The sequence below is a fragment of the Mus pahari genome, chromosome 17 (genome assembly GCF_900095145.1).
Source record: "Mus pahari chromosome 17, PAHARI_EIJ_v1.1, whole genome shotgun sequence".
In the NCBI taxonomy this organism is placed as follows: domain Eukaryota; kingdom Metazoa; phylum Chordata; class Mammalia; order Rodentia; family Muridae; genus Mus; species Mus pahari.
In genome coordinates, this window is record NC_034606.1 from 3,569,286 (window position 1) to 3,576,188 (window position 6,903).

The following is a 6,903-nucleotide window of genomic DNA, read 5'->3' on the forward strand; positions in this document are numbered from 1 at the left end:
AGTCAGAGGTTAGGTTTTATGTGTCACTTCTCTCCTCCCACCATGTGGGGCCCCAAGGATGGAACTTACGTTATCAGGCTTGCCAATAGATGCCTCTCTTCCCTGGTCCATCTCAGAACCCAAGGATGGCTTGTAGAAGTTTTTTGGTCGTGTGGATACAGTTCCAGGAAGAAGGAATAAGCCACAGAGCCTCCAACCCTGTCTGAGGCAGGCCCGCTCCCTGAAGTTGGAAGCTTGCGCCTTCGCGGGCTATCTGTGTTCACAGGTTGACTTCCCATGAGCACTTAATGACGTTTAATGGCTTCCCCAGAGTCAACCTGATTGCCACCAGCAGGTTCTGTCCTCCAGAAGGGACAACTGGAAAGTTTCCCTACATTGCCACTTGTTCAGGAGAACACTTTAAGGTAAAATCTCTCTGCACTGGGGCAAACGCTCAGTCAGGAAATTGTGACTGCCTTACAGACCTGAGGCTCTGGGTTCTGATCCCCGGAGCTCACATGAAAGCAGGGCATGGTGACACATTCCTGTCACCCTGGCACTGCGGGTGCAGAGAGAGGCAACCTCTAAAGCTCACACCAGGCAGAGGAGCAGAAGCAGTGAGCTCCAGAGACTGTCTCCCAAAATAAAATGACCAGGGAAAGATGTGGGGAGGCAACCTTTGGTTTACACACACGCACATGCACACATGCACACACATACACTTGCATACCCATTGGCACATATCTACACTAACAATTACATATACCACACATACACACACAGGTGCACACCCATAGGCACACACAGGCACACCACATACACACACGATATGTAAATAAACCTTGTCCCTACAAGGACATGTATATAAAAGGGTTGGTGAGCTCACTCAGTGAGTAGCAAGACTTGTTGTTCAAGTCTGGTAATGAGAGTTCAAATCCCTGAAACCCCAGAAAGGTGGAAGGAAAGACCTACTCTGACCGCCACAGCCACATATAAGAATAAATAAAATAAGATAAATAAAAAGAATAAATGACTATTCTCAAAAGAATAGGTCTAACAACATCCTTCATAACAAGTTAGAACACAGAAATAAGGACCCAATAAACAAAATATGGATTTTGTTTATGGATTTCACACAGTGAAATAGTCTTGCTTAAGACACTGGCGTAGGCACTGCTGCGTGAGCCTCAGGGATCAAGCTTGCAGACAGGGAGACAGGCCAGAAGCAAAGGCACTGAAGGCATTACTTGATTTATATCAATCTCCAGAGTGGGTGACTCTGTAGATGCAGAAGTAAAAACTATGTCGCCTGGGAGTGGGGTTTTGGGAAATGAGATCACAGACAGAGGGTTTTCTGAGAGATGCTGAAATGTTCTAAAATTGGTTGGGGTGGTGGTTGCATAACCATGCATGTGTTCAGCAGGCTCGATGAATTTTTCTTTTAAGATTTATTTATTTACTTACTTATTTACTTCCTTATTTATTTATTCATTTATTATGACTATGAGTACACTGCCACTCTTCATACACCAGAAGAGGACATCAGATCCCATTACATGTGGTGGCTGGGAATTGAACTCAGGACCTCTGGAAGAGCAGTCAATGCTCTTAACTGCTGAGCCATCTCTCCAGCCCCTAAACAGTACACTTTAAATGGGTGAGTTACAACATATGTAAATAACAGCCCAATAAAACTGTCACCAGAGGAAGAAAGAAAGAAGCCATCAGACCCCTCGCTGCTCCACCCTGTCCTGTTCTACTCCAGGTCTTCTGACCAGGTCCTCCAAGGGGCAGGCCCTGAGGAGTGGGCAGATGTCAGCACTTTCTGGGAGTTCGTGATGCCGCTGAACTGCGTAGTCCTCAGACTGGATGACTGATCCTCATTTTCAGATTAGGAGAGGGCAAGGACCAGAAAGTCAGCCATGGCCCGCTCTGCAGCATGCAGCCGCACCAACACTGGTCTCTGCATAGCAGCTGCTGGTGAACTTCTGCCTCCAGACAGGCAGCGACATCTTACGGATTACAGATTGGCACATGGCGCCCCCCTGTGGGCTACTGCAGAAGGCTCAGCGTTCACACTGCTGTCAGGCTTTGCAGCACTCACGCTCCTGAGGGAAAGGACGCCTCTCCCACTTCCGGTTCTCCCTCCCACAGACAAGCCTCGACTCTGACTCCCTCTTGCCCAGGCAGTTGTCCTTTGTATGCAACGTCTTTGCTAATTGCCCAAATACGTCCAAGGGAAAGATACAGTCAGGGGGGAGCCACCAAGAACCGAGGTCGTCCTTGATCAAGTGGGCATAAAAAGTACTTATCACGAGTACAGCAGTGCCCTGCTCTCCAAGGTCAGTCTTTGCTGATCGAGTAAACTGATGTTTTTCTTTCAGTATTGGGGATTGAACCCAGGGCCTAGGCAAATGCTGTACCACTGAGCATATCTGAAGGCCGTGTGTGTGTTTGTATGTGTATCCATGTATATGTGGTGTGTGTGTGTGTGTGTGTGTGTGCGTGTGTGTGTGACCAAGTTTGACATCAAGTACCTTCATCTATAGAGAAGAGGGTCTCTCACTGGGTCTGGAGCTGACTGAATGGCTAGAATAGCTGACAGGAAGTCCCCAGGAATCCTTCCACTTCAGCTCTCCCAGGGAGGGGACTGCACACACACACACACACACACACACACACACACACACACACAGCAGCACATCCAAACTTTCACACTAGTGCTGGGATCCAAACTCAGGTCCTCACGTATGTACAGCAAACACTTTACATCTGAGATCGATATATATATATCTGTCTACCTATATAAAAGATTTTATATATATATATAAAATCTATCTAGCTATCACCTACCTATCTATCATTTATAGCTCTCTCTTTTGACATGGGGCTCAATAGGCTGTCCCAGCGGGCCTTTGACTTGTGACCCTTGTGCCTGTCTCCTGAGTAGCTGGGACAGCAGGCCTGTGCCACCAGGCCCATTCTGATTGGACAAGTTCTTGATAAAGGCTTGCTGTAGTGGCTCCACTTGCAAGTGGTGAGGTTGCCCGTTAACATGGGTCCTCTAGAAATCAGAAGATACATCCTAACACCAGTTCCTGATGTTGGTTATTCAAGTGCAACAGCTTCCAAGGAGACGAGAGCGTGTGCTTTTAGGCAGCTCCCCAGGTAGCCCTCATAGCACTGCCCAGGGCATAGAACAACATTTAGTTCAATCTGTGACTACCTGTCTACTGGACAGCTTGTGTATCTTTTCTGCACGAATCTTCCCAACAGCCCACAGGAGTTGTTATCATGGTTTTACAGTGGAGAACACTAAGAAGGGCTGAGGGGAGTGAGCAATAGAGCCAGGGTTCACACTCAGATCTTTGCACCTGTTTGTTCTCTCGCCACTTCCGACCCCTGTCTAGCCTTTCTGATTTTAGCACCAGAAGTTATGAACACTCCCTGTCCTCCTTAGGTAGCTTCGGCCTCTAAGGAAACCACCAAGACTTCATTTACCACAAACTTGAGTGCCATCAGGCAAGATGCCAAGACACGAAATGCCCTAAGTGAGGGGTGCCACTGTCAAGGTCGCTGCAGTGAGCACTCAAGTGCACAGGCATAATCAGGATCCTCAGCCCAGGCTCTAAGACAGTCTACAGTGTCACAGCTTGGCCTCAGTTAAACAGAGGTGAAAAGGTAGAGGGATTGGTGCCAACAGTGCCAGCCCAGCTGGCGAGAGGCAAGCGCTCAAGTGGGATGGTATGCAGCACTTCATTTCCATTTTGAAGAAGCACTAAGACACAAACCTGCAGGCTCTCTTGGCATTCTTTAAGGGCTTCACCCTTGATGTCGTTCTGGATCTGAAGAAGAATTCTTCGTATATCTTAGATATTTCTGGAAGCCTTTGGCAAACATGTTAGCGTTCTAAAGTTCACTGCTCAGGGAAAGAGGAAATGAATATGGCAAGAACTGGTCATTCAGGATCCCCTGGGTACTCAGGCAAACTGGCTGCGTTCAAACCAGTAAAAGTGGCCAAGTTACCCGGATGTTTGTCTGAGACTACACAATGCTGTGTTCTGTATGGCCAGTTCATGTGGACTTATCGAGGGGCCATGCTGGCTGCAAGCTCTTATCTCGGAGAGCATGTGAACAAGGGTGACTGCCGTAAACACCACGACTGCTTGTTTGCTTCAAGGGTTTTGGGGTTGGGTTGGGTTGTTTTTCTGTTCTAAAAATAAAAATAAGAATTCAAGTAGTCAAGAAGCAGAGGCTATCTCAGACAAGGAAAAGATGCACCACACAACCATGATGGGTCAGGAGAGCCTTGGGGACTGACCCTGCTGAGACGCACAGCAGGAAACAGCCGCTGTGCCCTTTGCTAAGCTGGTGAAACACAGTGTCAAGCAGATGGCACTTAGAGTCGGTGGTTGTCACACTTCCTGCAGAACAGGTCCCTGGCCCAAGCCCAACATAAATCTGGCCATCAGCTCCTGGAAAAGTCTATCCCTGCTTGAGGGGCCCTGCTCTACTGACGAGTTGGTGTTCAATGGTGCTGTCAAGTTTGGTATAATAGTTAATTTCTATTGTGCCTTGGTGGCAACCTGGGAGGTCATGCTATGTGGTTGCCCGGCATTGAGACTTGTAGAGGAGACAGAACTTCTGCAACCCTACAGTATAACAGGAGGTGTGGCTGCTTCACGCTGATATACTCCTTCACGCTGATGTTCTGCTTGCCCAGACTGGCTGCTGCTACCAGCAATTTGCCAGTGGGCCAAGAAGATACATGGGCTGCCACCAAGTAAAGCCAGGGGACAGAGACACTTGTAAAGTGTCAGTAGTTATCACCGGTGTTGTCCGTAGGGACACACCACGGGGCAATGAGCCGCACTAAAAAATCAGATTTCCTGCCACCAAGTACTCAGGCCTACAATCCCAGAAGTTAGCTGAGGCAGGAGGATCACTAGAAGTTCAAAGCCAGCCTGGTCTATTTAGTGAGTTCTAGACCAGCGTGAGCTACAGAATGAAACTCTTCCCAAAGCCCTCCACTCTCAGAGCAGACCGATATTCCCCGCCCTCCCTGCATTCATCATGTGACTAAATTCCAAGCAACAAGAGACTGGAAGAACTGCTCTGAGACCCAAGGAAGGAGGCTACTCTTCAGCTCCCATCTTCCTCCCCAGAGACCCAAGGAAAGAGGCTATGCCTCAGCTCCCACCTTCCTCTTCAGTACCCGCAGTCAGCGGCACAGGCTGGGATTCCCCCATAACTGCTTGGATGCTGAAGGAGCAGGGCTTCCCAAGCCTTGAAGAGGCTGTGACTAACCTGGACACTGGTCAAAACTGCAGACTGGTTCAGTCAGCTCTAGACGCTCCCCTTTGAACCCTGACAAGGCTAGGTGCAGACCCAGTGGCACAAGCATATGGGATAGTCAGGCCTGAGATTCTAAATTACACTATGCACTGAAATGGAAGTAGCAGATGATAACTCATTGAGATAAAATAAAAAATAAACCCGAGAGGCCTGAACCCTCACAGACGAGTCAATGAATGCGACGAATGGTTATTTGAACCAGGCGTCTGTCTCTTCTCAAATGACCTCCTTAGAAGCATCCACTGATCAGAGAAAGGCCACAGTTTTGCCTTAGCAGACGGCAGCTTCAGTATTCACGTGTGTCCTCAGCAGTAGCCACTGGAGAACTGACGACACAATGAGAATTCAGCATAAAACGTGTGATGTCCCCCACGAAGCCATCCATAAACGCAGTGTGACAGTAAGAAAACCCCAGGCCAGCCGGAAGTGAGGGCTACTCCACAGAATGACAGCTCCCGGATGGCCAAACGTGTCGAGGGGAGACTGAAAAATGCTTGCAAACGAAACGAGACAAAAAGTCACAAAGTGAACGCCTGTCAGTTCTGAACTAGGTCTGTCACTACATAGGACATTACCAGGAGGGCCAGGGACATCAAAGGATCTGAGGACAGAGAAGTTAGTCACCTGGGAGATCGCCCTTCTTGTGTTCAGGGCATGAGGCATCAGGCTGGCGACTCTAATACTATACTCCTAAATTTCTTTTATACCTTGTGTGATAGTTTCAAATAAATAAACTTTTAAAACGTCACCACTCCGCACTAGAGCAGAGCATTTTTCAATTCTGTCACTGGGGGTTTGAGGCTTGGATGTGGACATGGTTGTGTGGGTCTGACCGTGTCAAAACTCTCCTTTAAAAAGTCAGTGGGCAGGCTGGAGAGATGGCTCAGTGGTTAAGAGCACTGATTGCTCTTCCGAAGGTCCTGAGTTCAAATCCCAGCAACCACACGGTGGCTCACAGCCACCCGCAATGAGACCTGACGCCCTCTTCTGGTGTGTCTGAACACAGCTACAGTGTACTTAGATATAATAAATCTTTTTTTAAAAAAGTCAGTGGGCTGGAGAGATGGCCCAGAGGTTAAGAACATAAACTGCTTTGTGTATCCAAGTTCAGTTTTCAGCATCCCTACTGGGCAGCAGCTCACAGTCAAGTGTAGCTCGACTCAGGGGATCGTACACCCCCTGCTGGACTCCACAGGCGCTGCACTGAACACACACGTGCCCCACACAGACACACATGCACAGAACGAAGAAGAAACTGGAGGCGGGTGGAGAGATGGCTCAGCTGTTAAGATCTAGTACTAGGGCTGGTGAGATGGCTCAGTGGGTAAGAGCACCCGACTGCTCTTCCGAAGGTCCAGAGTTCAAATCCCATGTGGTTACATGGTGGCTCATAACCATCCGTAACAAGATCTAACTCCCGCTTCTAGAGTGTCTGAAGACAGTTACAGTGTACTTACATATAATAAATAAATAAATCTTAAAAAAAAAAAAAAAAAAAAAAGATCTAGTACTAGCACCAGGCATGGTGGCGCACGCCTTTAATCCCAGCACTCGGGAGGCAGAGGCAGG